The following is a 23,791-nucleotide window of genomic DNA, read 5'->3' as shown; positions in this document are numbered from 1 at the left end:
AAATAAATAAATAATTAAAAAAGAAAAGCTATTTGTACAAGTTGATTCTGTATCCTGCCATATTGCTGAGTTTTTAAAAAACAATTTCTAGAAGTTCTCCTGTAGATTTCTTGAGATCTCTTATATATAACATTATGTCATCTGCAATCAGGGATTTGGACTCTTCTTTTTCTTCTTGTCTTATTGCTCCAGCTAGTGTTTTAAACATACATTGAAAAGGAGTGGGAGTAGTGGGTGCCACATATTCCCGATTTCAGTAGAATATCCTTGAGTTTTCTCCATTTAGAATGATGCTGGCTGTGTGTTACCTGTATATGTAGCTTTTATGTGTTGAGGTATGTTCCCTCTAGTCTTAAATTCTCTGAGACTTTTATCATGAGGACACTGGGTTTTGTCAAAGACTTTTTCTGCGCCCATTGAGGCAAACATATGCTTCTTATCTTTAAGTACACTTATGCAGCTTATTACATTTATTGACTTCGTATGTTGAATTATCCCTGCAGTTCAGGGATAAATCCTACTTGGTCCCAGCAGATAATCTTTTAGATGGATGTCTGTATTCCGCTTTCAACTATTTTACTGAGCGCTTAAAAATCTGTGTTCATGAGGGATATTGGTCTGCAGTTTTCTTTCTTCGTTGCCTCTTTAACTAGTTTCGCTATTAGAGCGATCCTAGCTGCATATAAGAAGTTTCTGGGGGTTGGGGATTTAGCTCAGTGATAGAGTGCTTGCCTAACAATCACAAGGCCCTGGGTTCGGTCCCCAGCTCCGAAAAAAAGAAAAGGAAAAAAAAAAAAGAAGTTTCTGGAGGCTCATCCTCTTTTTTTTTTTTTTTCCTATTCTTTTTTTTCCGGAGCTGGGGACCAAACCCAGGGCCTTGCACTTGCTAGGCAAGCACTCTACCACTGAGCTAAATCCCCAACCACGCTCGTCCTCTTTCTGTTACTAGTTTTTGTTTGTATTCTCTTTGTGGATATTTTGGTGAACACGTCGTTAATTCATGTATACTTGTGGTTCTCTTCCTTGTGTGTCTTTCCTGGCTTTGATGTTAGAATATGTCTTAGTTACTTTTCTAAGGCTGTGAAGAGACACTGGGATCACGGCAACTTATAAAACAGAGGTGGTTAACTGGGGGCTTGCTTACACTTTCAGAGGGTGAAACCATGACCATCATTGCAGTGAGAAAGGCGGCAGGCAGGCAGGCAGGCAGCAGGCAGGCAGGCAGCAGGCAGGCAGGCAGGCAGGCAGCAGGCAGGCAGGCAGCAGGCAGCAGGCAGCAGGCAGTAGGCAGCAGGCAGCAGGCAGGCAGGCAGCAGGCAGGCAGGCAGGCAGGCAGGCAGCAGGCAGGCAGGCAGGCAGCAGGCAGCAGGCAGGCAGGCAGGCAGGCAGGCAGGCAGGCAGGCAGGCAGGCAGCAGGCAGGCAGGCAGGCGCTGGAGCAGTAGCTGAGAGCTTGCATCTGATTAGAATAGCCTATCTGACATGTGGGCTTCTGAGACTTCAGATCCCATTCCTAGAGACATACCTCCAACAAGGTCACACCTCCTAAACTTTCCCAACTAGAGACCAAGCATACAAATGTACAAGCCTATGGGGGGCATTCTCATTTAAACTACCTCAGGGTGATGCTGACTTCACAGACGTCTTCTGCGCTCCTTTGAATTGTTGAAGAATTGGCTGTGGGTCTTCTTTGAATGTCAGAATTCTGCTCTGAATCCGTCTGGCCCTGGACTTTTTTCTCATTACACTGGGAGGGTTTTTATTACCATTTCAGTCTCATTTGCTATGCGTCTGTTTAGGTCGTTCAATTCTTCTTAGTTTAACTTTAATAGCTTGTATAAGACCAGAAATTCATCCATTCCTTTTAGGTTTTCCAGCCTAACAGAGTACAGGGTTTTTGTTTTTTTTTTTTTTTTAAATGTATTCTCTTATAATATCCAGAGTATACTTGGTGTTTGTTGTAACGGTCCCTTATTCATTTCTGATTCTGGTAATTTTGTTTTACTTTTTCTTCCTTTTGCTTAGCCAGGCCAAGGGTCTGTCAATCTTGTTTACTTTCTCAAAGAACCAGCTCTTAGGTTCGCCGATCTTTGCTTGCTGTTGGTTTCTATTATGTTAATTTCTGCTCTGATTTTTATTGCCTCTTATTCTCAAGTGGATCTGGGTTTCTTTGTTTTTCCAAAGTTCTGAGTTGCATCCATCATTAATTCATTTATTTGTGTTCTTTCTGAAGTTTTAATGTGGGCAATTAAAGCCAAGGATTTCTCCTGTAGCACTGCTTTTAGCGTGCCCCAGGGGGTTCTTGTGCTATATTTTCATTTTCATTTAGTTCAGGGCAGCTTCTATCTTTTTCTTGATTTCTTCTTTGACTCATTCAGTAATGAATTGTTTAATATTTTGTGTATGTACTTTTTTTTTCTGTCAATTTTAAGCTTATTGTATCGTATTCCAACAGGATACATTGAGTTACTTTAATCTTTTTGAATTTGTAAAGATTTATCTTGAATCTCAGAAGTGACCTGTTTTAGAGAGATTTCCATGTGCTGCTAAGTAGAATGTGTGTTCTTTGTTGTCAGGTCCATTGGTGTCTGATGTCAACTAAAGTAGTTTTTGTCCACTTGATCTGTTTACTTAGTAAAGTGTATTGAAATCACCTGCTAGTGGATTGATATTAATCTGTGTCTTTAAATCCAGTAGTACATTTTTAATGAAATTGAGTGTACCAGAGTTTGGTGTATATATGTTTATAATCGTAATGTCTTCTTGGTTAACTGTTCCCTTGATTAGAATAAAATATCCCTCCTTATCTCTTCTGATTTGTTTCAGTTTGAAGTCTGTGTTTTCAGCTATTAGGATAATATTCTGCTTTGTTTCTTGACCAATTCAGTTTGCCTATGTTCCCTGATTGAAGAATTGAGGTCACTAAGATCTCAAGTTATTACTGAAATGTGTTTGTTAATTGAGGTCATCATGTTCTTGATTTTGGGCACTGCTGTCTGTGTTCTCAGTGGACCTTGGTGTTTACATTGTCTTTGTATTCTTTTCCAATGTCTCTTGGCTGTGTTTTCTTAGGTTTGGTTTGATGGATATAAAAATTTAAAAGCTGCTTGTATCATAGAAAAATTTTCTTTTCTTTCAACTATGGTAGGTACTTTTGCTGGGTATATTAGCCTAGGTTAGCCATCATGGTCTTTTAGGACTTGTAATGCATTGATCTTATGGCTTTCATAGTTTCCACTTCTTTTTTTTTCTTCTCCATCTTTATTAACTTGAGTATTTCTTATTTACATTTCGATTGTTATTCCCTTTCCCGGTTTCCGGGCCAACATCCCCCTAACCCTCCCCCTCCTCTTCTGTATGGGTGTTCCCCTTTCCATCCTCCCCCCATAGTTTCCACTTCTTATACCCGTGTGAGTATGTCTTTTCTTACTTCGGAAAGTTTTCTTCAATGATCTTGTTGAAGGTCTGTTTTATGCAATTGAGTTGGAATTCTCTCTCATCTATGGGTATAATTCTAATCTTTGGCCTTTTCATGGTGTCCTACATTTCCAATATGTTGTTTTCTTGTGCTTAAATTTTCTTTTCTATTACTTGCTTATTTGATTTAGATCTATTCTATCTTTGAGTCCTGGTATAACATTGTCTGCTTGCTCCGTTCTTCTCATGATACTTTCCTTTGAGTTTTCTAACTGGGCTATCCAGCTTTTCAGTTCCATCCTCATTTCAGCTTGAATCCTTTTCTTTTTTTAAAAAAGATTTATTTATTTTTATTTATATGAGTACACTGCAGCTGTCTTCAGACGCACCAGAAGAGAGCATCAGATCTCATTACAGATGGTTGTGAGCTACCATGTGGTTGCTGGGACTTGAACTCAGGACCTTTGGAAGAGCAGTCAGTGCTCTTAACCGCTGAGCCATCTTTCCAGCTCCATGCTTGAGTCCTTTTCAATGTTTCTATTTCTTTATTGAATTCTCTTCCCAAGTCCAGAATTGCCTTCATCATTTACATCAGCATTATGCTTCTGTTTCCTTTGGTATCATTCATGCATTTATCCTCCTCAATTCCTTTTCTTAATTTCATTGAGATTTTTTTCTCTTCTCACTTCATTTTTTCTTTCTTTGTTGTTGTTGTTGCTGCTCCTCCTCCTCCTCTTCTTTCTTCTTCTTCTTCTTTTCCTTCTTCTTCTTCTTCTTCTTCTTCTTCTTCTTCTTCTTCTTCTTCTTCTTCTTCTTCTTCTTCTCCCCCTCCTCCTTCTTTCTTCTTCTTGTTTTTGTCCTTTCTAAACTTTTTGAATTCTTTGATGAAATTTATGATTGTTCTTTTGAACTCTGTGTCCATTTACTTGGGATTGTCCAGGTATTTCTCATTTGACAAACATTTTACAGGACTGGTAGGTTTTGGAGATGACATCATGGCCTGATCTTTCATATTGTTTGTACTTTTGCAGTGAGATTTGAGTGTGTGGACCTCTTTTGTTAGTTCTATGTTTGATACAAACAGAGCAGGTTAGAGCAGAATAGAGGGTGTAAGGGCAGATTTGGTCAAGAAGTTGGAAATAGTTTAGGTAGGATGAAGCCAGGTGTACAGAGCAGGATGTGTAACATGGTCCAAGCCAGGAGTGTGGTGGTGGATCTGGCTGGGTGTAAAGCTTCAATTTGGCTTGGGGAGCAGACAGAACAGGTCCTGATAGGTGTCTAAGTGCTGGTTGAAGTACAGGTACGGGTTGCCGGATAGGCCAAGACATTTGATGTGGGACCCAACCTAGATCTAGAGGGTTGGGCAGTGTGTGCCAAAGGGGAGAGTCAGGCTGACTTACAGGGCTGGACACTTGAGAAGCTGCGATGGGATTTTTACTAGAGCTGAGCCAACATAGGCACTGTGCCCATGAACCTCCAAAACTGTGGGCCAAATAAGTCTCTTCTCTGTAAGAAGCTAGCTTTTGTTGTGATAAAAGAAAATGAATAGACCAAATGAGTTCAGAGTTCAGTCAGGAAAGTGTTTGCCATGTAAATAAAAGGACCTGAGTTCAACAACCAGAACTCAAGTAAAGTTAAAAATCAAGTGTGAGGGGAGGGAGGGCATGTTTGTGATCTCAGACTGGGTAAGCACAGATACAAAGATCCAGGAGACTCATTGGACCTAACCTAGTTGGTAACCTCCAGGTCCTAGTAAGAGACACTGCCTCAAAAAACCCAGGGGAATAAAGACACTGGGGGTTGACCTTTGTCTTATGCTCTCTCTCTCTCTCTCTCTCTCTCTCTCTCTCTCTCTCTCTCTTTCTCTCTCTCTCACACATGCACATGTACACACACACAAACATGCACAGTCACACACACTACACTCCACACTTACCAACACACACGTCATACCCTCCCACATCTCTCTCACACAGACACACACACACACACACACACAGACACACACACCCTGCATACATGCACACTCTGTCAATTCTTGTCCTTTCTTTTTCCAGAGCTCCAAAGAGGTCATTGTGATGGTTTGAATATGTTTGGCCCAGGGAGTGGCACTATTAGGAGGTGTGGTCTTGTTGGAGTAGGTGTGGTCTTCTTGGAGGAATTCGTCACTGTGGGTGTGGGCTTTAAGACCCTTCTCCACTGCCTGGAAGCAAGTCTTCTCCTAGAGGCTGTCAGATGAAGGTGTAGAACTCTCAGCTCCTCCTGTACCATCCCTGCCTGGACACTGTCATGTTCCCACCTTGATGATGATGGACGGAATCTCTGAACCTGTAAATCAGCCCCAATGAAACATTGTCCTTATAAGAGTTGCCTTGGTCATGGTGTCTGTTCACGGTAGTAAAACCCTAACTAAGACAGCCATGTCTGGGCTGAAATCTCCAAAGGGAGAATTGCTGAGTTTTAAGCTGACTTCACTCCAGGTGGGCAAGTCTGGGAGAGCAAGTAGAGGGGAAGCCTCATGCAGTGACAGGAGTAGGGGACAGGTCAGGAGGGTTTGTTTGCCAGCAGTATTTTTATGGCAGTCATCTCCTGTATGACACTAGGGAAAAAGTAAGAACCCGAGGGAGGCATTTTGAACATGCACATTCCTTTGAACATAGCGTCACTCTGACAGATAAACTCACACTCGTGCAGGGGTACAGATTCGCCCACACTTGTGTACTGTGTATTGACTGTGATGACAAAGCTCTGATCCAACCTACCTGGTTATCAACCAAGGACTGTTCCAGTGAGTATAGAAGACCCTGCACAAGAGACAGCTATTCTCCACATAGAAGGGTATTGTTTTCATTTTACCTGTATGGATTTTCTCTTCCATATATGTAAGGCTATGTACCACACATGTGTCTAGTGCCTATAGAAGGTGGAAGAGGCCATCAGATGCCCTGGAACTGGAATTATAGACAGTTGTGAGCTGTCATGTGGGTGCTGTGAATCAAGACTAGGTCCTCTGGAATAACTGTACGTGCTCATTACTCTTGTGAATTTGGTCTAATGCTGCTTATATTGTGTTCATCTGGTCCCCCAGATTGCACAAGAATCCACACATCCCCTGTCAGACACTGAGGGACCCTGCCCCCAGTTGGTTTTGATTGGTAAATAAAATTGCTGGCGGCCAATGGCTTGGCAGGGAGACAGAGGCGGGATTTTAGGACTCCCTGGGCAAGGGGCTGAGGAAGGAGCAGGTAGAAGATAGCTGTCATGCCAGGGATGGAAAGGGAGCATCACACCTGAGAGGTGCAGGACAGAGAGACAGCCAACGCATAAGAGCTGGGGAAGAGCAGCCTCAGGGAGTCTTCCAACTGGGTCTAGGGCAATGAAGATGGGATATAGATTTTGGTAATTACTCAGGAATATCAGATGGGTGTGTATTAGCCACACGGAGGTTTGGAAGTGGCTCAGCCATTGAGCTATTTAAGGCATATTAAATATAAGGCCGTGTGTGTGTGTGTGTGTGTGTGTGTGTGTGTGTGTGTGTGTGAGAAAGAGAGAGAGAGAGAGAGAGAGAGAGAGAGAGAGAGAGAGAGAGAGAGAACCCAGAATGTTGGCATGGGTAGCAAGGACTACTGCCACCTAATTGGGGACAGCAATACACTATCACTGAGCTTTTTCTCTAGCCTGAGATACAACTCTTTAATTTCTCCAGATCCTCATTTATACAGAGAAATAGGAGGCAAAAATCAAAAGCCCGAGGGCAATATTTACAACAGAATTAGGCCCCAAATTATCATTGCTAATATCAATGTACATAAGCCAAGCACCAAGACTTGCATGCTACCCAGGGCCAAGGAAAGTAAGGAATCCAGAAAGGTAGATGCAAAGAGCCAACAACAACAGAGTCTCAGAACAATCCAGGCTTTCAAGAGAAAGTTCAGGTGATCAACTGAGACAGTGGAACCATGAGTTCTGCCCGGCAAGGAACAATGGAAAAGCCCCAAGACAAGGAGCAAGGGGACAGAGCAGTCACTTTGGACAGAAGAGTCAAAATGGAACAGGGCAGTGCTAAGAGGAAGAGGAAGGAAAGACTGTGTGTGTGTGTGTGTGTGTGTGTGTGTGTGTGTGTGTGTGTGTGTCCTCAGGACACATGGACATTAGGAATGTGGGACAAAGGTGAAAAGCCAACAGACTTTCACTATGTACCTCTTGAGCTTTCACTGCTCCTGTTATTCCTCAGGGGGGGGGGGAATTCTCAAAGAGTCAGAAGCTCTGTTCCCTCTAATTTTCTGTTTGTCACACAGGGGGAGCTGTCTGTCTGACAGCTGTGAGGGTGGAGGCAAGGGCTCAGGGGGAGGGGGCAGGGGTAGGAGCACAGGGCTGCTGGCTGCTGCTTCAACACCTTTTGAGGCTACACAAACCATAAGGCTTTCTCTCATTTCAGCATCCCCTCTGCCTGTTTCCTGGCTGGGTGTGATTGAAGTTAGCCAGCGTTTGGATGTCCCCAGGAACACCACTGAATGGGTTTGGGGACGTTAGCTTTCTGTAGCGGGAGCAGATGTCCGAAATGATCCTCTTTGGAACGTTTGTTTTGCTTGGTTCTTGAGGTCACAGTCAGTTAGGCGTTGCTTGGAGCACAGTGAACAGAATCCCTCACTTCATGGCCAGTAAGTAAAGGAGGGGCAGAGGGAGGGCATGCTTCGAATAATCCTGAAGACCTCTCAGCGGGCTCCACTTCTTAAAGCCCCACAACATGCTTTAGCTCCATTCTGGGGACGGACATGCTTCAACACCGGACATCCACGGAATTAGAGGTCTGAACTCCAGCAATGTCCTCACAGTATTCACCGAGGGGCAACCACAGCGCTGGTTTCTCCATATCCTCTTCTTCCTGTGACTGGTAAAGGCTGCCCCACCTAACATTAAGCTGGGCACACTCTTCTTTACCCCCCTGCTTTAGAATGTATGGGGCTTAACAGAGATCCCTCCCCCCCCCCCCCCAGAGAAATAGCTTGGCACTGAGATATTTAACTTGGGTTGCGTTTCATATAGAATTTCAATATTCAAAACGGTTTGGGTAGATTGCTTCTTTAATAAGCTCCGTTATTTCTCAACACTGTATGTTCTTGGGTGACATGTACAGTGACTTCAGAGGCTTATAATATCTGAAAAGAAAAGAAAATTGAGAGTTACTTGGAACAGTGTGTTCTGAATAAGAGGGTGTCTACACAGACGTTAAACTGTCTTAAAGTTTATTTCGATTATTTCAAAAATTATTTGAAAAATGATGGAGGCCTGTATTTTATAGAGATTCTTTTTTTCCTGGGCCATGTAAATGAATATCCTTTTTTTTTTTTTTTTTTGGTTTCTTTTTTTCGGAGCTGGGGACCGAACCCAGGGCCTTGCGTTTCCTAGATAAGCGCTCTACCACTGAGCTAAATCCCCAGCCCCGTAAATGAATATCCTTATATTTGTTGCTGATCTCTCTCTCTCTCTCTCTCTCTCTCTCTCTCTCTCTCTCTCTGATTTGCGTGTAGCTCAGACTGACCCTAACCTCCACCCTCAATCTTATAGATACTGGAATCATGAGTTGTGGCACCATTCCAAGTCTGGCCACTTTTAAGACATAATACAGTTTCTTTTTTGCTTACATGTATGATAAGTGTGTGTATATGTGCATGGTGTGTGTGTGCATGTGTGCGTGTGTGTGTGTGTGTGTGTGTGTGTGTGTGTGTGTGTGTGAATGTGGGCCCACATGTGTGGAGGTCAGAGGATGGCTTTCCCTTTCTACCCTGGGTTCCAGAGCCTGAACTCAGACTTGGTTGACAATCAGACTTGTGCTGAGTGTCTTGCTGGCCCACATTTCACCATTTTTTCACCGGAAGAGACAGTCAAAGCTGGAGAGTGCTCCATAGTACAGCCATTCCTGGAATTTGCAAGGATTAGATCCCCAACACCATAAACAAGTAAAAGGCAATCAGTTGCTATTGTCAAGGGTTGCACCAATTTATAATCTCAACCACAGTACAAAACACAATCCTTGTGCCGCTCTCCTGAGACTCTCCCTCAGTACCGAGTATAGAGCCACCATAAAGAGGCTCATGTGAGAATCTGTGTGGCACCCCTTTCTCTTTCTCCACATCCCTGCCGACATTTCTGTTCATTCATTTTCTTGATGGTGGCTACTCTGATGGGGTGGGATGGTCTATTAATGTGATTTCAGTTTATATTTCCCTCCTAGTTCAGGACATTGATCAGATTTCCAATGTTTATTGGCCATTTGTATTTCTGCTTTTGAGAATGGTCTCACTCATTTGTCCATTTATTGATTGGATGATTTGCTTGCTAATTTTTGTGGTGATGGTATTTAATTCAGAGGAGGCCCCGTAGATTCTGGGTGTCAATCCCCGCTCTGGTGTACGGCTGCAGATCTCTGGTTTTATAGGCTCCTACTTTACCCTTGTGACTCTTGGCATTGTGGTGCAGAAACTTTTTTTTTTCTGTCAATTTTAAGCTTATTGTATCGTATTCCAACAGGATACATTGAGTTACTTTAATCTTTTTGAATTTGTAAAGATTTATCTTGAATCTCAGAAGTGACCTGTTTTAGAGAGATTTCCATGTGCTGCTAAGTAGAATGTGTGTTCTTTGTTGTCAGGTCCATTGGTGTCTGATGTCAACTAAAGTAGTTTTTGTCCACTTGATCTGTTTACTTAGTAAAGTGTATTGAAATCACCTGCTAGTGGATTGATATTAATCTGTGTCTTTAAATCCAGTAGTACATTTTTAATGAAATTGAGTGTACCAGAGTTTGGTGTATATATGTTTATAATCGTAATGTCTTCTTGGTTAACTGTTCCCTTGATTAGAATAAAATATCCCTCCTTATCTCTTCTGATTTGTTTCAGTTTGAAGTCTGTGTTTTCAGCTATTAGGATAATATTCTGCTTTGTTTCTTGACCAATTCAGTTTGCCTATGTTCCCTGATTGAAGAATTGAGGTCACTAAGATCTCAAGTTATTACTGAAATGTGTTTGTTAATTGAGGTCATCATGTTCTTGATTTTGGGCACTGCTGTCTGTGTTCTCAGTGGACCTTGGTGTTTACATTGTCTTTGTATTCTTTTCCAATGTCTCTTGGCTGTGTTTTCTTAGGTTTGGTTTGATGGATATAAAAATTTAAAAGCTGCTTGTATCATAGAAAAATTTTCTTTTCTTTCAACTATGGTAGGTACTTTTGCTGGGTATATTAGCCTAGGTTAGCCATCATGGTCTTTTAGGACTTGTAATGCATTGATCTTATGGCTTTCATAGTTTCCACTTCTTTTTTTTTCTTCTCCATCTTTATTAACTTGAGTATTTCTTATTTACATTTCGATTGTTATTCCCTTTCCCGGTTTCCGGGCCAACATCCCCCTAACCCTCCCCCTCCTCTTCTGTATGGGTGTTCCCCTTTCCATCCTCCCCCCATAGTTTCCACTTCTTATACCCGTGTGAGTATGTCTTTTCTTACTTCGGAAAGTTTTCTTCAATGATCTTGTTGAAGGTCTGTTTTATGCAATTGAGTTGGAATTCTCTCTCATCTATGGGTATAATTCTAATCTTTGGCCTTTTCATGGTGTCCTACATTTCCAATATGTTGTTTTCTTGTGCTTAAATTTTCTTTTCTATTACTTGCTTATTTGATTTAGATCTATTCTATCTTTGAGTCCTGGTATAACATTGTCTGCTTGCTCCGTTCTTCTCATGATACTTTCCTTTGAGTTTTCTAACTGGGCTATCCAGCTTTTCAGTTCCATCCTCATTTCAGCTTGAATCCTTTTCTTTTTTTAAAAAAGATTTATTTATTTTTATTTATATGAGTACACTGCAGCTGTCTTCAGACGCACCAGAAGAGAGCATCAGATCTCATTACAGATGGTTGTGAGCTACCATGTGGTTGCTGGGACTTGAACTCAGGACCTTTGGAAGAGCAGTCAGTGCTCTTAACCGCTGAGCCATCTTTCCAGCTCCATGCTTGAGTCCTTTTCAATGTTTCTATTTCTTTATTGAATTCTCTTCCCAAGTCCAGAATTGCCTTCATCATTTACATCAGCATTATGCTTCTGTTTCCTTTGGTATCATTCATGCATTTATCCTCCTCAATTCCTTTTCTTAATTTCATTGAGATTTTTTTCTCTTCTCACTTCATTTTTTCTTTCTTTGTTGTTGTTGTTGCTGCTCCTCCTCCTCCTCTTCTTTCTTCTTCTTCTTCTTTTCCTTCTTCTTCTTCTTCTTCTTCTTCTTCTTCTTCTTCTTCTTCTTCTTCTTCTTCTTCTTCTTCTTCTCCCCCTCCTCCTTCTTTCTTCTTCTTGTTTTTGTCCTTTCTAAACTTTTTGAATTCTTTGATGAAATTTATGATTGTTCTTTTGAACTCTGTGTCCATTTACTTGGGATTGTCCAGGTATTTCTCATTTGACAAACATTTTACAGGACTGGTAGGTTTTGGAGATGACATCATGGCCTGATCTTTCATATTGTTTGTACTTTTGCAGTGAGATTTGAGTGTGTGGACCTCTTTTGTTAGTTCTATGTTTGATACAAACAGAGCAGGTTAGAGCAGAATAGAGGGTGTAAGGGCAGATTTGGTCAAGAAGTTGGAAATAGTTTAGGTAGGATGAAGCCAGGTGTACAGAGCAGGATGTGTAACATGGTCCAAGCCAGGAGTGTGGTGGTGGATCTGGCTGGGTGTAAAGCTTCAATTTGGCTTGGGGAGCAGACAGAACAGGTCCTGATAGGTGTCTAAGTGCTGGTTGAAGTACAGGTACGGGTTGCCGGATAGGCCAAGACATTTGATGTGGGACCCAACCTAGATCTAGAGGGTTGGGCAGTGTGTGCCAAAGGGGAGAGTCAGGCTGACTTACAGGGCTGGACACTTGAGAAGCTGCGATGGGATTTTTACTAGAGCTGAGCCAACATAGGCACTGTGCCCATGAACCTCCAAAACTGTGGGCCAAATAAGTCTCTTCTCTGTAAGAAGCTAGCTTTTGTTGTGATAAAAGAAAATGAATAGACCAAATGAGTTCAGAGTTCAGTCAGGAAAGTGTTTGCCATGTAAATAAAAGGACCTGAGTTCAACAACCAGAACTCAAGTAAAGTTAAAAATCAAGTGTGAGGGGAGGGAGGGCATGTTTGTGATCTCAGACTGGGTAAGCACAGATACAAAGATCCAGGAGACTCATTGGACCTAACCTAGTTGGTAACCTCCAGGTCCTAGTAAGAGACACTGCCTCAAAAAACCCAGGGGAATAAAGACACTGGGGGTTGACCTTTGTCTTATGCTCTCTCTCTCTCTCTCTCTCTCTCTCTCTCTCTCTCTTTCTCTCTCTCTCACACATGCACATGTACACACACACAAACATGCACAGTCACACACACTACACTCCACACTTACCAACACACACGTCATACCCTCCCACATCTCTCTCACACAGACACACACACACACACACACACAGACACACACACCCTGCATACATGCACACTCTGTCAATTCTTGTCCTTTCTTTTTCCAGAGCTCCAAAGAGGTCATTGTGATGGTTTGAATATGTTTGGCCCAGGGAGTGGCACTATTAGGAGGTGTGGTCTTGTTGGAGTAGGTGTGGTCTTCTTGGAGGAATTCGTCACTGTGGGTGTGGGCTTTAAGACCCTTCTCCACTGCCTGGAAGCAAGTCTTCTCCTAGAGGCTGTCAGATGAAGGTGTAGAACTCTCAGCTCCTCCTGTACCATCCCTGCCTGGACACTGTCATGTTCCCACCTTGATGATGATGGACGGAATCTCTGAACCTGTAAATCAGCCCCAATGAAACATTGTCCTTATAAGAGTTGCCTTGGTCATGGTGTCTGTTCACGGTAGTAAAACCCTAACTAAGACAGCCATGTCTGGGCTGAAATCTCCAAAGGGAGAATTGCTGAGTTTTAAGCTGACTTCACTCCAGGTGGGCAAGTCTGGGAGAGCAAGTAGAGGGGAAGCCTCATGCAGTGACAGGAGTAGGGGACAGGTCAGGAGGGTTTGTTTGCCAGCAGTATTTTTATGGCAGTCATCTCCTGTATGACACTAGGGAAAAAGTAAGAACCCGAGGGAGGCATTTTGAACATGCACATTCCTTTGAACATAGCGTCACTCTGACAGATAAACTCACACTCGTGCAGGGGTACAGATTCGCCCACACTTGTGTACTGTGTATTGACTGTGATGACAAAGCTCTGATCCAACCTACCTGGTTATCAACCAAGGACTGTTCCAGTGAGTATAGAAGACCCTGCACAAGAGACAGCTATTCTCCACATAGAAGGGTATTGTTTTCATTTTACCTGTATGGATTTTCTCTTCCATATATGTAAGGCTATGTACCACACATGTGTCTAGTGCCTATAGAAGGTGGAAGAGGCCATCAGATGCCCTGGAACTGGAATTATAGACAGTTGTGAGCTGTCATGTGGGTGCTGTGAATCAAGACTAGGTCCTCTGGAATAACTGTACGTGCTCATTACTCTTGTGAATTTGGTCTAATGCTGCTTATATTGTGTTCATCTGGTCCCCCAGATTGCACAAGAATCCACACATCCCCTGTCAGACACTGAGGGACCCTGCCCCCAGTTGGTTTTGATTGGTAAATAAAATTGCTGGCGGCCAATGGCTTGGCAGGGAGACAGAGGCGGGATTTTAGGACTCCCTGGGCAAGGGGCTGAGGAAGGAGCAGGTAGAAGATAGCTGTCATGCCAGGGATGGAAAGGGAGCATCACACCTGAGAGGTGCAGGACAGAGAGACAGCCAACGCATAAGAGCTGGGGAAGAGCAGCCTCAGGGAGTCTTCCAACTGGGTCTAGGGCAATGAAGATGGGATATAGATTTTGGTAATTACTCAGGAATATCAGATGGGTGTGTATTAGCCACACGGAGGTTTGGAAGTGGCTCAGCCATTGAGCTATTTAAGGCATATTAAATATAAGGCCGTGTGTGTGTGTGTGTGTGTGTGTGTGTGTGTGTGTGTGTGAGAAAGAGAGAGAGAGAGAGAGAGAGAGAGAGAGAGAGAGAGAGAGAGAGAGAGAACCCAGAATGTTGGCATGGGTAGCAAGGACTACTGCCACCTAATTGGGGACAGCAATACACTATCACTGAGCTTTTTCTCTAGCCTGAGATACAACTCTTTAATTTCTCCAGATCCTCATTTATACAGAGAAATAGGAGGCAAAAATCAAAAGCCCGAGGGCAATATTTACAACAGAATTAGGCCCCAAATTATCATTGCTAATATCAATGTACATAAGCCAAGCACCAAGACTTGCATGCTACCCAGGGCCAAGGAAAGTAAGGAATCCAGAAAGGTAGATGCAAAGAGCCAACAACAACAGAGTCTCAGAACAATCCAGGCTTTCAAGAGAAAGTTCAGGTGATCAACTGAGACAGTGGAACCATGAGTTCTGCCCGGCAAGGAACAATGGAAAAGCCCCAAGACAAGGAGCAAGGGGACAGAGCAGTCACTTTGGACAGAAGAGTCAAAATGGAACAGGGCAGTGCTAAGAGGAAGAGGAAGGAAAGACTGTGTGTGTGTGTGTGTGTGTGTGTGTGTGTGTGTGTGTGTGTGTGTGTCCTCAGGACACATGGACATTAGGAATGTGGGACAAAGGTGAAAAGCCAACAGACTTTCACTATGTACCTCTTGAGCTTTCACTGCTCCTGTTATTCCTCAGGGGGGGGGGGAATTCTCAAAGAGTCAGAAGCTCTGTTCCCTCTAATTTTCTGTTTGTCACACAGGGGGAGCTGTCTGTCTGACAGCTGTGAGGGTGGAGGCAAGGGCTCAGGGGGAGGGGGCAGGGGTAGGAGCACAGGGCTGCTGGCTGCTGCTTCAACACCTTTTGAGGCTACACAAACCATAAGGCTTTCTCTCATTTCAGCATCCCCTCTGCCTGTTTCCTGGCTGGGTGTGATTGAAGTTAGCCAGCGTTTGGATGTCCCCAGGAACACCACTGAATGGGTTTGGGGACGTTAGCTTTCTGTAGCGGGAGCAGATGTCCGAAATGATCCTCTTTGGAACGTTTGTTTTGCTTGGTTCTTGAGGTCACAGTCAGTTAGGCGTTGCTTGGAGCACAGTGAACAGAATCCCTCACTTCATGGCCAGTAAGTAAAGGAGGGGCAGAGGGAGGGCATGCTTCGAATAATCCTGAAGACCTCTCAGCGGGCTCCACTTCTTAAAGCCCCACAACATGCTTTAGCTCCATTCTGGGGACGGACATGCTTCAACACCGGACATCCACGGAATTAGAGGTCTGAACTCCAGCAATGTCCTCACAGTATTCACCGAGGGGCAACCACAGCGCTGGTTTCTCCATATCCTCTTCTTCCTGTGACTGGTAAAGGCTGCCCCACCTAACATTAAGCTGGGCACACTCTTCTTTACCCCCCTGCTTTAGAATGTATGGGGCTTAACAGAGATCCCTCCCCCCCCCCCCAGAGAAATAGCTTGGCACTGAGATATTTAACTTGGGTTGCGTTTCATATAGAATTTCAATATTCAAAACGGTTTGGGTAGATTGCTTCTTTAATAAGCTCCGTTATTTCTCAACACTGTATGTTCTTGGGTGACATGTACAGTGACTTCAGAGGCTTATAATATCTGAAAAGAAAAGAAAATTGAGAGTTACTTGGAACAGTGTGTTCTGAATAAGAGGGTGTCTACACAGACGTTAAACTGTCTTAAAGTTTATTTCGATTATTTCAAAAATTATTTGAAAAATGATGGAGGCCTGTATTTTATAGAGATTCTTTTTTTCCTGGGCCATGTAAATGAATATCCTTTTTTTTTTTTTTTTTTGGTTTCTTTTTTTCGGAGCTGGGGACCGAACCCAGGGCCTTGCGTTTCCTAGATAAGCGCTCTACCACTGAGCTAAATCCCCAGCCCCGTAAATGAATATCCTTATATTTGTTGCTGATCTCTCTCTCTCTCTCTCTCTCTCTCTCTCTCTCTCTCTCTCTCTCTGATTTGCGTGTAGCTCAGACTGACCCTAACCTCCACCCTCAATCTTATAGATACTGGAATCATGAGTTGTGGCACCATTCCAAGTCTGGCCACTTTTAAGACATAATACAGTTTCTTTTTTGCTTACATGTATGATAAGTGTGTGTATATGTGCATGGTGTGTGTGTGCATGTGTGCGTGTGTGTGTGTGTGTGTGTGTGTGTGTGTGTGTGTGTGTGAATGTGGGCCCACATGTGTGGAGGTCAGAGGATGGCTTTCCCTTTCTACCCTGGGTTCCAGAGCCTGAACTCAGACTTGGTTGACAATCAGACTTGTGCTGAGTGTCTTGCTGGCCCACATTTCACCATTTTTTCACCGGAAGAGACAGTCAAAGCTGGAGAGTGCTCCATAGTACAGCCATTCCTGGAATTTGCAAGGATTAGATCCCCAACACCATAAACAAGTAAAAGGCAATCAGTTGCTATTGTCAAGGGTTGCACCAATTTATAATCTCAACCACAGTACAAAACACAATCCTTGTGCCGCTCTCCTGAGACTCTCCCTCAGTACCGAGTATAGAGCCACCATAAAGAGGCTCATGTGAGAATCTGTGTGGCACCCCTTTCTCTTTCTCCACATCCCTGCCGACATTTCTGTTCATTCATTTTCTTGATGGTGGCTACTCTGATGGGGTGGGATGGTCTATTAATGTGATTTCAGTTTATATTTCCCTCCTAGTTCAGGACATTGATCAGATTTCCAATGTTTATTGGCCATTTGTATTTCTGCTTTTGAGAATGGTCTCACTCATTTGTCCATTTATTGATTGGATGATTTGCTTGCTAATTTTTGTGGTGATGGTATTTAATTCAGAGGAGGCCCCGTAGATTCTGGGTGTCAATCCCCGCTCTGGTGTACGGCTGCAGATCTCTGGTTTTATAGGCTCCTACTTTACCCTTGTGACTCTTGGCATTGTGGTGCAGAAACTTTTTTTTTTCTGTCAATTTTAAGCTTATTGTATCGTATTCCAACAGGATACATTGAGTTACTTTAATCTTTTTGAATTTGTAAAGATTTATCTTGAATCTCAGAAGTGACCTGTTTTAGAGAGATTTCCATGTGCTGCTAAGTAGAATGTGTGTTCTTTGTTGTCAGGTCCATTGGTGTCTGATGTCAACTAAAGTAGTTTTTGTCCACTTGATCTGTTTACTTAGTAAAGTGTATTGAAATCACCTGCTAGTGGATTGATATTAATCTGTGTCTTTAAATCCAGTAGTACATTTTTAATGAAATTGAGTGTACCAGAGTTTGGTGTATATATGTTTATAATCGTAATGTCTTCTTGGTTAACTGTTCCCTTGATTAGAATAAAATATCCCTCCTTATCTCTTCTGATTTGTTTCAGTTTGAAGTCTGTGTTTTCAGCTATTAGGATAATATTCTGCTTTGTTTCTTGACCAATTCAGTTTGCCTATGTTCCCTGATTGAAGAATTGAGGTCACTAAGATCTCAAGTTATTACTGAAATGTGTTTGTTAATTGAGGTCATCATGTTCTTGATTTTGGGCACTGCTGTCTGTGTTCTCAGTGGACCTTGGTGTTTACATTGTCTTTGTATTCTTTTCCAATGTCTCTTGGCTGTGTTTTCTTAGGTTTGGTTTGATGGATATAAAAATTTAAAAGCTGCTTGTATCATAGAAAAATTTTCTTTTCTTTCAACTATGGTAGGTACTTTTGCTGGGTATATTAGCCTAGGTTAGCCATCATGGTCTTTTAGGACTTGTAATGCATTGATCTTATGGCTTTCATAGTTTCCACTTCTTTTTTTTTCTTCTCCATCTTTATTAACTTGAGTATTTCTTATTTACATTTCGATTGTTATTCCCTTTCCCGGTTTCCGGGCCAACATCCCCCTAACCCTCCCCCTCCTCTTCTGTATGGGTGTTCCCCTTTCCATCCTCCCCCCATAGTTTCCACTTCTTATACCCGTGTGAGTATGTCTTTTCTTACTTCGGAAAGTTTTCTTCAATGATCTTGTTGAAGGTCTGTTTTATGCAATTGAGTTGGAATTCTCTCTCATCTATGGGTATAATTCTAATCTTTGGCCTTTTCATGGTGTCCTACATTTCCAATATGTTGTTTTCTTGTGCTTAAATTTTCTTTTCTATTACTTGCTTATTTGATTTAGATCTATTCTATCTTTGAGTCCTGGTATAACATTGTCTGCTTGCTCCGTTCTTCTCATGATACTTTCCTTTGAGTTTTCTAACTGGGCTATCCAGCTTTTCAGTTCCATCCTCATTTCAGCTTGAATCCTTTTCTTTTTTTAAAAAAGATTTATTTATTTTTATTTATATGAGTACACTGCAGCTGCCTTCAGACGCACCAGAAGAGAGCATCAGATCTCATTACAGATGGTTGTGAGCTACCATGTGGTTGCTGGGACTTGAACTCAGGACCTTTGGAAGAGCAGTCAGTGCTCTTAACCGCTGAGCCATCTTTCCAGCTCCATGCTTGAGTCCTTTTCAATGTTTCTATTTCTTTATTGAATTCTCTTCCCAAGTCCAGAATTGCCTTCATCATTTACATCAGCATTATGCTTCTGTTTCCTTTGGTATCATTCATGCATTTATCCTCCTCAATTCCTTTTCTTAATTTCATTGAGATTTTTTTCTCTTCTCACTTCATTTTTTCTTTCTTTGTTGTTGTTGTTGCTGCTCCTCCTCCTCCTCTTCTTTCTTCTTCTTCTTCTTTTCCTTCTTCTTCTTCTTCTTCTTCTTCTTCTTCTTCTTCTTCTTCTTCTTCTTCTTCTTCTTCTTCTTCTTCTTCTTCTTCTTCTCCCCCTCCTCCTTCTTTCTTCTTCTTGTTTTTGTCCTTTCTAAACTTTTTGAATTCTTTGATGAAATTTATGATTGTTCTTTTGAACTCTGTGTCCATTTACTTGGGATTGTCCAGGTATTTCTCATTTGACAAACATTTTACAGGACTGGTAGGTTTTGGAGATGACATCATGGCCTGATCTTTCATATTGTTTGTACTTTTGCAGTGAGATTTGAGTGTGTGGACCTCTTTTGTTAGTTCTATGTTTGATACAAACAGAGCAGGTTAGAGCAGAATAGAGGGTGTAAGGGCAGATTTGGTCAAGAAGTTGGAAATAGTTTAGGTAGGATGAAGCCAGGTGTACAGAGCAGGATGTGTAACATGGTCCAAGCCAGGAGTGTGGTGGTGGATCTGGCTGGGTGTAAAGCTTCAATTTGGCTTGGGGAGCAGACAGAACAGGTCCTGATAGGTGTCTAAGTGCTGGTTGAAGTACAGGTACGGGTTGCCGGATAGGCCAAGACATTTGATGTGGGACCCAACCTAGATCTAGAGGGTTGGGCAGTGTGTGCCAAAGGGGAGAGTCAGGCTGACTTACAGGGCTGGACACTTGAGAAGCTGCGATGGGATTTTTACTAGAGCTGAGCCAACATAGGCACTGTGCCCATGAACCTCCAAAACTGTGGGCCAAATAAGTCTCTTCTCTGTAAGAAGCTAGCTTTTGTTGTGATAAAAGAAAATGAATAGACCAAATGAGTTCAGAGTTCAGTCAGGAAAGTGTTTGCCATGTAAATAAAAGGACCTGAGTTCAACAACCAGAACTCAAGTAAAGTTAAAAATCAAGTGTGAGGGGAGGGAGGGCATGTTTGTGATCTCAGACTGGGTAAGCACAGATACAAAGATCCAGGAGACTCATTGGACCTAACCTAGTTGGTAACCTCCAGGTCCTAGTAAGAGACACTGCCTCAAAAAACCCAGGGGAATAAAGACACTGGGGGTTGACCTTTGTCTTATGCTCTCTCTCTCTCTCTCTCTCTCTCTCTCTCTCTCTCTCTCTTTCTCTCTCTCTCACACATGCACATGTACACACACACAAACATGCACAGTCACACACACTACACTCCACACTTACCAACACACACGTCATACCCTCCCACATCTCTCTCACACAGACACACACACACACACACACACAGACACACACACCCTGCATACATGCACACTCTGTCAATTCTTGTCCTTTCTTTTTCCAGAGCTCCAAAGAGGTCATTGTGATGGTTTGAATATGTTTGGCCCAGGGAGTGGCACTATTAGGAGGTGTGGTCTTGTTGGAGTAGGTGTGGTCTTCTTGGAGGAATTCGTCACTGTGGGTGTGGGCTTTAAGACCCTTCTCCACTGCCTGGAAGCAAGTCTTCTCCTAGAGGCTGTCAGATGAAGGTGTAGAACTCTCAGCTCCTCCTGTACCATCCCTGCCTGGACACTGTCATGTTCCCACCTTGATGATGATGGACGGAATCTCTGAACCTGTAAATCAGCCCCAATGAAACATTGTCCTTATAAGAGTTGCCTTGGTCATGGTGTCTGTTCACGGTAGTAAAACCCTAACTAAGACAGCCATGTCTGGGCTGAAATCTCCAAAGGGAGAATTGCTGAGTTTTAAGCTGACTTCACTCCAGGTGGGCAAGTCTGGGAGAGCAAGTAGAGGGGAAGCCTCATGCAGTGACAGGAGTAGGGGACAGGTCAGGAGGGTTTGTTTGCCAGCAGTATTTTTATGGCAGTCATCTCCTGTATGACACTAGGGAAAAAGTAAGAACCCGAGGGAGGCATTTTGAACATGCACATTCCTTTGAACATAGCGTCACTCTGACAGATAAACTCACACTCGTGCAGGGGTACAGATTCGCCCACACTTGTGTACTGTGTATTGACTGTGATGACAAAGCTCTGATCCAACCTACCTGGTTATCAACCAAGGACTGTTCCAGTGAGTATAGAAGACCCTGCACAAGAGACAGCTATTCTCCACATAGAAGGGTATTGTTTTCATTTTACCTGTATGGATTTTCTCTTCCATATATGTAAGGCTATGTACCACACATGTGTCTAGTGCCTATAGAAGGTGGAAGAGGCCATCAGATGCCCTGGAACTGGAATTATAGACAGTTGTGAGCTGTCATGTGGGTGCTGTGAATCAAGACTAGGTCCTCTGGAATAACTGTACGTGCTCATTACTCTTGTGAATTTGGTCTAATGCTGCTTATATTGTGTTCATCTGGTCCCCCAGATTGCACAAGAATCCACACATCCCCTGTCAGACACTGAGGGACCCTGCCCCCAGTTGGTTTTGATTGGTAAATAAAATTGCTGGCGGCCAATGGCTTGGCAGGGAGACAGAGGCGGGATTTTAGGACTCCCTGGGCAAGGGGCTGAGGAAGGAGCAGGTAGAAGATAGCTGTCATGCCAGGGATGGAAAGGGAGCATCACACCTGAGAGGTGCAGGACAGAGAGACAGCCAACGCATAAGAGCTGGGGAAGAGCAGCCTCAGGGAGTCTTCCAACTGGGTCTAGGGCAATGAAGATGGGATATAGATTTTGGTAATTACTCAGGAATATCAGATGGGTGTGTATTAGCCACACGGAGGTTTGGAAGTGGCTCAGCCATTGAGCTATTTAAGGCATATTAAATATAAGGCCGTGTGTGTGTGTGTGTGTGTGTGTGTGTGTGTGTGTGTGTGAGAAAGAGAGAGAGAGAGAGAGAGAGAGAGAGAGAGAGAGAGAGAGAGAGAGAGAGAGAACCCAGAATGTTGGCATGGGTAGCAAGGACTACTGCCACCTAATTGGGGACAGCAATACACTATCACTGAGCTTTTTCTCTAGCCTGAGATACAACTCTTTAATTTCTCCAGATCCTCATTTATACAGAGAAATAGGAGGCAAAAATCAAAAGCCCGAGGGCAATATTTACAACAGAATTAGGCCCCAAATTATCATTGCTAATATCAATGTACATAAGCCAAGCACCAAGACTTGCATGCTACCCAGGGCCAAGGAAAGTAAGGAATCCAGAAAGGTAGATGCAAAGAGCCAACAACAACAGAGTCTCAGAACAATCCAGGCTTTCAAGAGAAAGTTCAGGTGATCAACTGAGACAGTGGAACCATGAGTTCTGCCCGGCAAGGAACAATGGAAAAGCCCCAAGACAAGGAGCAAGGGGACAGAGCAGTCACTTTGGACAGAAGAGTCAAAATGGAACAGGGCAGTGCTAAGAGGAAGAGGAAGGAAAGACTGTGTGTGTGTGTGTGTGTGTGTGTGTGTGTGTGTGTGTGTGTCCTCAGGACACATGGACATTAGGAATGTGGGACAAAGGTGAAAAGCCAACAGACTTTCACTATGTACCTCTTGAGCTTTCACTGCTCCTGTTATTCCTCAGGGGGGGGGGGAATTCTCAAAGAGTCAGAAGCTCTGTTCCCTCTAATTTTCTGTTTGTCACACAGGGGGAGCTGTCTGTCTGACAGCTGTGAGGGTGGAGGCAAGGGCTCAGGGGGAGGGGGCAGGGGTAGGAGCACAGGGCTGCTGGCTGCTGCTTCAACACCTTTTGAGGCTACACAAACCATAAGGCTTTCTCTCATTTCAGCATCCCCTCTGCCTGTTTCCTGGCTGGGTGTGATTGAAGTTAGCCAGCGTTTGGATGTCCCCAGGAACACCACTGAATGGGTTTGGGGACGTTAGCTTTCTGTAGCGGGAGCAGATGTCCGAAATGATCCTCTTTGGAACGTTTGTTTTGCTTGGTTCTTGAGGTCACAGTCAGTTAGGCGTTGCTTGGAGCACAGTGAACAGAATCCCTCACTTCATGGCCAGTAAGTAAAGGAGGGGCAGAGGGAGGGCATGCTTCGAATAATCCTGAAGACCTCTCAGCGGGCTCCACTTCTTAAAGCCCCACAACATGCTTTAGCTCCATTCTGGGGACGGACATGCTTCAACACCGGACATCCACGGAATTAGAGGTCTGAACTCCAGCAATGTCCTCACAGTATTCACCGAGGGGCAACCACAGCGCTGGTTTCTCCATATCCTCTTCTTCCTGTGACTGGTAAAGGCTGCCCCACCTAACATTAAGCTGGGCACACTCTTCTTTACCCCCCTGCTTTAGAATGTATGGGGCTTAACAGAGATCCCTCCCCCCCCCCCCAGAGAAATAGCTTGGCACTGAGATATTTAACTTGGGTTGCGTTTCATATAGAATTTCAATATTCAAAACGGTTTGGGTAGATTGCTTCTTTAATAAGCTCCGTTATTTCTCAACACTGTATGTTCTTGGGTGACATGTACAGTGACTTCAGAGGCTTATAATATCTGAAAAGAAAAGAAAATTGAGAGTTACTTGGAACAGTGTGTTCTGAATAAGAGGGTGTCTACACAGACGTTAAACTGTCTTAAAGTTTATTTCGATTATTTCAAAAATTATTTGAAAAATGATGGAGGCCTGTATTTTATAGAGATTCTTTTTTTCCTGGGCCATGTAAATGAATATCCTTTTTTTTTTTTTTTTTTGGTTTCTTTTTTTCGGAG

General features: G+C 43.2%; 1 long non-coding RNA gene across 22 annotated transcripts in view; it reads left to right on the top strand.

The window, feature by feature from the left end:
• The first annotated feature begins 2,418 nt into the window (after positions 1 to 2,418).
• The window catches only part of LOC120099839 (uncharacterized), a 36,544-nt gene continuing 15,171 nt past the window's right edge, over positions 2,419 to 23,791 (top strand). For 9 of the 22 annotated variants that reach the window (XR_010060467.1, XR_010060464.1, XR_010060431.1 and 6 more), the window contains exons 1-2: positions 2,419 to 8,309; positions 8,947 to 23,312. This is a non-coding gene — a long non-coding RNA (uncharacterized LOC120099839). The remainder of the gene's footprint in view (positions 8,310 to 8,946; positions 23,313 to 23,791) is intronic. The other 13 variants (XR_005499167.2, XR_005499166.2, XR_010060427.1 and 10 more) reach the window with 11 other exon arrangements.

Source organism: Rattus norvegicus, chromosome 1, assembly GCF_036323735.1.
Source record: "Rattus norvegicus strain BN/NHsdMcwi chromosome 1, GRCr8, whole genome shotgun sequence".
Taxonomy (NCBI): domain Eukaryota; kingdom Metazoa; phylum Chordata; class Mammalia; order Rodentia; family Muridae; genus Rattus; species Rattus norvegicus.
This window is presented reverse-complemented; position numbering and strand designations above follow the sequence as displayed.